Raw genomic sequence first — 8,387 nt, 5'->3', positions numbered from 1 at the left:
CCGATAGTTCAGTTTGGCCGGACGGCCAGCTCTAGGAAGGGTTGTGGTCGTCCCAAACGTCTTCCATTTAAGGATTATGGAGGCCCCTGTGCTCTTAGGAACCTTAAGTGCAGCAGAAATTTTTTTGTAACCTTGGCCAGATCTGTGCCTTGCCACAATTCTGTCTCTGAGCTCTTCAGGCAGTTCCTTTGACCTCATGATTCTCATTTGCTTTGACATGCACTGTGAGCTGTAGGGTCTTGTATAGACAGGTGTGTGGCTTTCCTAATCACGTCCAATCAGTATAATCAAACACAGCTGGACTCAAATGAAGGTGTAGAACCATCTCAGGGATGATCAGAAGAAATGGACAGTACCTAAGTTAAATATATGAGTGTCACAGCAAAGGGTCTGAATACTTATGACCATGTGATATTTCAGTTTTTCTTTTTTAATAAATCTGCAAAAATGTCAACAGTTCTGTGTTTTTCTGTCAATATGGGGTGCTGTGTGTACATTAATGAGGAAAAAAATGAATTTACATGATTTTAGCATATGCCTGCAATATAACAAAGAGTGAAAAATTTAAGGGGGTCTGAATACTTTCCGTACCCACTGGGAGATGAGAAAAATTACAATTAATAGATTTCTTTTTCACATGGACAATTCAGAGAGATGTTTTCAGCCTGACAGAGGTTTTCCCTATGAGTATTTATGACTAAAGCTGCATAACGTAATATTTCTACAGTATCAATGGATCAAATGTACACCAAAGTACAGGGAAAACAAAGCTGAGTCTAGAATTACTTTGGCCAAACTTAAGAAGTACCTTACAATTAACAAATGTAACACTTACCTCACAGACAGTACTTTGCAAAAGTCTTAGGCCACCATTAGATTAGTTGTTTTAGCAATGTTATAATAACTATGTATATATATTTGTTTATCACAATACCACTAGAAAATATAGGAAATGTGTACACAGTATTAAGAAAAAGAGTTGGAGGGAGGTGGAAGAATGAGAGGCTGCAGCCTTCAGTGAAACATGCTGGAGGGTCTGTCATGGGTTAAAGACAGTCTCCCCAAGAGAATTCAAGCTGTGGTAAGTGCAAATGGAGGTCACACTAAATACTGACTTTGGACTGTGGAAGCCATTTGGTTCTGGACATTTTGTGTTTTTTAATATTGCGTTCATATTTCCGGTATTTTCTGGTCATATCTTAATAAAAAGACTGAAAAATAAATATAAATTATCATTACGACTCCTTTTTTCTCAGCCAGAAAAAGTTTCTTATTAATGAACATAATCTCTCCTTTTCTGTATGCCATCTGTAAACTGTCTGAAAAAACGACTACTGTACATTTAGCTACTTTGTGTGTGTGTGTGTGCAGTAAACATCTGACCGGCCTGTAAAAGTGTATTCAGCCTGACAAATTACCAAAATGCAGCTCACTGGACTTAACAGTCTGGAACAAATGACAGTACTTTTGTCACTGGATTACACATACACCTGTTTCATGAAATTGAAATGGCATAAATCCCAAATTAAATAAATAAGTTAAAATGAAATAAATAAATAAATAAATAAATAAAACTCTATTTCACCTCAGGTGATAAGGCCTGTGCTGACTTACCAAGCAGCTGTCTGCTCTACTAACAGGTTGGCTGTTTCAAAGAAAGGGATGTTCCTGTCAGAACAGCCTCTTCAGAGGCTGAATTGCAGATAAATTCCCAGACTACCTGGTAAAAGAACTGTGGTTGTGGCCAGGCCGAAATTACTGGCTACAATTGCTGCTCTTTTTCATCCATGCTTGAAAGGAGTGTGCAGCAATTTAAAGACCAGTGGCAAGTCACTTTCTGAAAGAGATATAAAAGAGGCTGTGTGGCTGAGTTGTTCTGTAGGAAAATGATTCTGCTAGATCAAATTGCCATTTCAGCTACTTTTGTATTTCTGGGTGAGATTCTGTGAATGTAATTACTAAATGCACACACCTGTGCTTCCAAGATGAATCTACCATATGTCCTTTAGTGTACATGTTCTTCAGTTACAGTATATAGCAATAGGTGTAAACCAGCCGACATGAAACGGTGTGTGTTTCAGTTTATAAATAAAATAAATAATAAATGAAGTCCCTTAAATAAAGTTCCTTGTCACAGAAGACCAATAGTATGACCCTAGCACCTGTTTTGCAAGCTGCGATTTACAACATGAGATAATGGTAATCTTCTTAATGTTCAGTTGTGACCCAGACATGAGCAAGACCCCTGTACAACATACAAAACTGCATCTGCAATTTGCAAACAACTATTTTTCAAAGTGGACGCTGCCACCATTTGCAATCTGTGCAAATCACGTTTTTAATTTGGATTTGGATTAAGCAACTGATAATCAGCAGATGAACCAATAGATGCAGCCTGTGTGTCTGCCACACTGTTGACCTATGATTATCACCTTGTGCCATGTTGTATAGAGACTTTGCAATAGGAACAATGCTGTCAGACTCACCGATAAACTGACAGAAGACATTATGAGAGATGAGTATCATTGTGTTTATTAGTACGTTTTGTACCAAATCACACCTCCTCTGTGTCAGCACTACATTCTTTCTGAGGTTATAAATCTGGAGCTCAGAGCAACTCTGAGCTACAGACGTGTGATTGGTTAAGCTCTTCATTCTGCATATAGATATTCACGGCAACTATGAAGTCAACATATGCGCAAATAATCTACACAGATATTGGATTTGAGTGTGTTGTAATTCTGCTGAGAGGGAAGTTATTGTTCCAAAATTGTGAATATATATTGGAAAATGAAAACTAGACATCTCAGCACTTGGCTAAGAAATTGAGCCACTGGTATTGATCAACAGTCAACCATCCTCCCACAGATTACTGTGGTCATTCTGAGCAGTGCAAACATTTGAACATACTGTACTGTAGTGTCCATCTCTTTTAGCCAGCAGATTGTCAAAAACATACTCTTCTTAATTTTGGCACAGGAGATTTCTTTTGTCATGTTTTTTTTTATCAAGAAGTAAAATCCATATTCTGGATCCCACTGGTTATGGAAGCATTCGTCATGACAGGATTTCACTTTTTTCTCAGCTTATAATGAGGCAGTAGTTAAATTCTTTGAAATTATATCATGTAAGACAATCTCTGTCATGTGCTACAGAATTGAACTGAAAAGAGAAACATAAGCAGCATGAGCCATGCATTCTTGACTTTACACAGTGGCTCCTTATTGACACTTTGTGTCACAAATCCTCCTCAGTGTGTAGACAAACATGGATGCATTCAATTCAAGCAAAGTATAAACATCTAAATGTGTTTGAGGCATCTGACTTTTAATGTTGCTCTTCAAATGAAATATTCCAGGTTTTCAGCCAAAAGGTGTAGCAGCATTTTACTGTATTTGGAGGTTTTTCAAACGACACTCTGAAAGGCTCTAAAACCAGCAAGAAGGCCTTTTGCTGTGTCTTTTTTGCTGCTATTTGCTGCCTCCGTTTGTCTGAAAATAGCTATTAAGTTGTTAGCACTGGGATTTTAGAGGAAGCGCTGCCTGCACTAAGTGCTACTTTACTGTGTGTGTTGTTGCTGAATGTGCAGAGTTGTAGGTTGATGCTGAAGAGCTGGGTACCCACTTTCTTTGCCCTGCTTCTGTTTTCGTATTCTTACTTGCTTAGCCTTCGTTTTTGTTTTTCTGAAATGGTATTTTGTTGACACCCCATAGAAAATACAAACTTCTTTTCCCAATCCGTAACATCCCCTTATCACTTTTAACTGCAACTATGAAATGTTTCAGGCAGAACATATCACCATTGAGAAATTAACTCTGTGATGGACAATCTGGAATATTACCACACTTTCAAAACATTTTTCACTTTTTTGTACTTCATTTTATTGTCATTCATTGGCTGATAGATACATCCCTGCCATTATATCTACAAAGAGCTAATATTGGTTGACATATCAGCTAAAACATCTCAAAAAGTAAATACATAGTTTGTTATTAGACAGTTGGACAGATCTCAGGTTTTTTTTCTCATATGTTCACACACCAGTTTCTTTACCTTCAACCTCAATTAGCATCTCTCTCCAGTCCTCTTGTTCATTTCTTTCATTCATTCCTCGTTGACACCACTAAATGACACGTTGGATACATTTGCTTACGGATTTGATGAGACATCCATAACAGCTACTGTTGCTAAATGCCAAAACTCTGGAGGCAAATGTGATTCATGCATTGCAAACAGCAACATCATTGCAGAATACACTGACAAGAACTCAGTTTGTTGAGAATAAAATGTGAAAATAAGGTTCATGAGGGAGTGTGAATGCCACATAGCCTTTTTTATCAATGGTCTTGACATATAAAACCAAGTTTGATCTTGGTGCCTCTGGTTAGGGGGCGAGGGAGTTTGGTAGGCAGAGATGGGTCGACAGATAGGTGGAGAGAGAGAGATGAAGAGGAGGGACATGTAACAGTCACAGAGATGAAGGGGTGAGGTGGAAAAAAGTGACAGATGCAAAGATGAAAGATGGTTCAGCTGGAGAGACCCACAACACACACACACACGACATGTTGTCATCTGTTATTTCACTCTGTCCAAACTATTTGAGTTTGGTTTTCTTTACAGCAGAGCAGTACAACCTCAGAAAGGTTTTAATAAATAGGCCTAATTTATGATTTAGCAAATGAATATACAATTACCATAATGTACCAAAGTGCCAGTTGCTATTGATAGAGTTTTATTGGTACAATGTACTATTTGGCCATATATCAACATGTGATTGATTTAATAGTGCCATGGTAACCAAAGCTGCTGAGTGAATGATGAAGTCACTACAGAGTGAATAACACCACTGCAAAATTAAAACAGTGATGCCAGGCCAGCTTTGTTCTAGAATACAAATAGTTCAACTTGTCAGGGTTGGAGCGGGAAGCTGCCGATAACGCCGTGGGTGAACTCAATTAAATAGCCAGACGAGGATAAGTAAAGAAACACTGTCTCTTTATTAAGAGTACTGACAACGAACAAAAATGATACAAGACACGGTTTAACCACAAAACGCACTTACAGGTCGATAATACAGTCCAGGGTAGGAACCAGCAAACAGCACATTCAAGGAATCCAAAATGCGTTGTCCAAAAGGGAAGTCCGATAAGCCGATACTGGTATAACAGAGAGTACTGGTGTAAACTGACTAACTAGAAAAAAAAACCATTTACAGAAGAAGCTAGGAATGCATATCAGTGCAAAGAAACATTTACTGTAGCGTCTTTAGTGTGACAAAATGATAGCTTCTAGGCCAGGAGCAGTGATGTTGCAAATACCTTTAGACAACAGAGAAGTTTCATTCAAATTATGCAGATTTTGGCCTCTAATCTTCAAACAAATGTTCTTTAGATTAGTTGAATGAAAAATGTGGTAAATCATCATGAAAGGACTGATCCAGTCATTCATCTGAAGATAGTAGAAAATAAAGTGTCTCTGAAGCTTCTTGAAGATTGTAAACTTATAGGACCTTTGGAAGAAACACTGAATATGACCGTATTCATTACAGGGTCCTTTTTTAAAAGAATAAGATTAGAAATGAATAGTAGGCGCAACCATTAATTCCTTCTGTAAAGGCCTGGATAGAACAGAAACCTTAAGCTGTAAATCTGCAGTGCAGTGTTGTACACAGACAAACAGATGACTGCAAATACTCAAATTTAGATGCTGTTCTCCTCCTGCTTCCTGACCTGATTCAATAATTCAGTAGAAGCTGGCAATGGGCTCAATCCATGGACTCTGTCAATCATTACACACAAGCACTCTCACACACCGTTTGTTATGCTTCACAGTTTTTACACCTTTGCAATTAAACACCCCAAACAAGCTTTACAGATGTGACTCCATGAGAAAAATGAATTCTTTTACATCCAGACTGCATGTACAATCTTGTTTGACCAGGTCTGAGAGTGTTAAAGGTTTGTTTTGCATGTACTTCTGACAGGGACTACAATATGTGCATGTGCATATGTTTGAGAATCTGTGTGTGTTTTCCAGCTGTACAGCCAAGGCAGTCTCACTGTTTAATGAGTGGAATGAAAAGTTAAAGTATTGCTTTCCACACAATTAACACTAAATTTGGTTAAACTCATAAACATTCAATTACTGTATATGTTTTTCCCACATTTTTTAAAGCACAGAAGCAGATTTGTAGTTGTAATGTATATACTTAATAAAAACACCTTTCAGCCTTTTGGAGCATGTTTCCTTTAGGCAATAAAGAGTTTTCTAATCTTTGAAACCAAACCTATGAAAACAATTTGCACTAGTGGCTGTGGCTGTTCACAGCAGAGATCATTGCTGCCAAATTTAGGTGAATATTATTTATTTACTCACATCTATAGTAGTCAGTGATCCATGTTATCATGCATCATTATAATACTTCGTAGCTCTACTCAAGCATTGGTGCCATCTGGTAAACTATATGTCCCCATGCACCTTGTGTTATCATTAAACCTGTATAGCACTGTGAATGATCTTGTTGGCTACATCCAACATGAAACATAAATACAGTATATGGTGTCTGTCCATGCAGTGAACTCTAAAATCAAGAATAAACAAGCTGTAACTCAGCAGACTTCCTGCAGCTGTGCAGCCTACTTGTGTCTTTTGCTAGTTCAGTTTCAGAAGGTATTGAATAATTGAAAGTAATTATTTTTAAAAGACATTTTTCATGGACAGAATTGGGGATTGTTCAAGCTTTTCTCCATCATCAGGAACCCACACAGAGTACAGTTACTGTGGCATTTCGCCCCAGTTACCCGGTCTCATTATAGGACACACATGCAGGTTTCAGAGTCCACACCAAAACTCGGTAGATGTAGTCTCGCCCAGGGGGTGCAGACTCATTAGACTGCACATGTTGTCTGTTCACACAGGGACTCTACAGGAACCTAACAACTGACCCACAGTTTATCCAATTCTCTTGTCTGGTGCAACTTTAATGCTTTGCGCTGTCATGGATTTCATCAAAGTTTAATGCTGCTGTGGCTGAAATTGTCAGATTGCTAAAAAAGATAGATTTGATAGTGAATGACACACGACTTGTGAATAGTAAATAATTTAATGGGATACAAAAATATAATAATGGTAGACATAAAATATATTTCTAGCATAGACAGATGTAGGTGACTTTTATTTGTCTGTGTTTGTAAATAGCTGCTGCAACAAAGTTTGGTGTGGAGCTACATAACAGCCTTGAACTATGTAGATTCCGCTTTGCAGGCAAATAGGTGATGCTTGTTTTGTATTGAGGGTGAAGCAACATTTAAAAATGTGAAGAAGTTCATAAATAAACAGATATTTGAAGAAGGTACAGTAGTAGATGATGATTGATGGTTAAAACACATGCAGGTTGCTGAATGTGCCCATCTGCCCATCTAGCACATGCATGTCTTTTTCCCCAGTGGATGCAAAGCTCATGCCTTTGCATGCAAAACAGGGTGTGGTCCTGCATATTAACACCAGTCAATCACTTTAGTCACTGACAAAGAGGCTCTGTTCTACCTGCATATGACTCTCCATTTTTCTAAGGTCATGTTGAGAGAGGAGAATTAGTAACCTGTATCCACAGTCCATATCTATCAGTTATTTTATGTTATCTATCTATTTACTGTATGTATCTAAATCAATTATGTTGTCAAATAAGATTTAAAATTTAACCAATTAACCAATTAAATAAACTAAGTACAGACAGTCATAGCTGTGATAGCAATCTGATGGCAGATTTAGGAAAGGTAGACATTGCTCATGTGATAAAGTGTAGTGCATGTATTTGTGCTGCTGTAGGCAGATTTCATTATTGCCTGACTGTGATAATGCTTTGTGCGTGTGTGCGATCCTGCTGATACCAGACACCACCACACTATTGATGTACACTCTAACTCTCCTCGACATTTACCTTTATCTCCTTCCGTCTTTCTCTTTTATTCCACATTCATCCACTTTTTCCTGTTTTTCTGCCTCCATTCTCAACCATTTTTTGTAATCTATCTCTCTATCGTCAGGTTTCCACCTTCTTCCTTTACTACTACTACCCCCTTGCCCCCTCTTTACTTTCTTTTTAGCCCTGTCTCCCTTTCACCTTACTCTTTGCCCTTATTCTTTTCCTCCCAGCTTCGTTTTGATCCCTCCGTCCTGCTTGCTCAGCTGGTACAGAAGCAGCCTTTATTTCAGCTGTGTCCTCTATCCTTTAAAGGAGGAAAGATGAAAAGCGAGAAGGAGGGAGGGATAGAGGGAAGAAGTGAAGCATGGACAGGAAAGAAGAGAAGAAAATCCAAATGGGAAAATGACATAAAAAAGAAGAACAGGGCAGGAGGGTAGGAGGATGAAGCAAAGCCAGGGGGTGG

At 38.2% G+C, this 8,387-nt stretch overlaps 1 protein-coding gene across 3 annotated transcripts in view; it reads left to right on the top strand.

Annotated features, from left to right (window-relative positions):
- Positions 1-8,387, top strand: part of lrfn5a (leucine rich repeat and fibronectin type III domain containing 5a) — a 144,122-nt gene that overhangs the window by 54,603 nt on the left and 81,132 nt on the right. The window lies entirely within an intron of this gene.

Source organism: Monopterus albus, unplaced genomic scaffold (assembly GCF_001952655.1).
Source record: "Monopterus albus unplaced genomic scaffold, M_albus_1.0 scaffold270.1, whole genome shotgun sequence".
NCBI lineage: Eukaryota > Metazoa > Chordata > Actinopteri > Synbranchiformes > Synbranchidae > Monopterus > Monopterus albus.
Note: the sequence above shows the minus strand (reverse complement) of the source record. Positions and strands in the feature narration are given on the sequence as shown.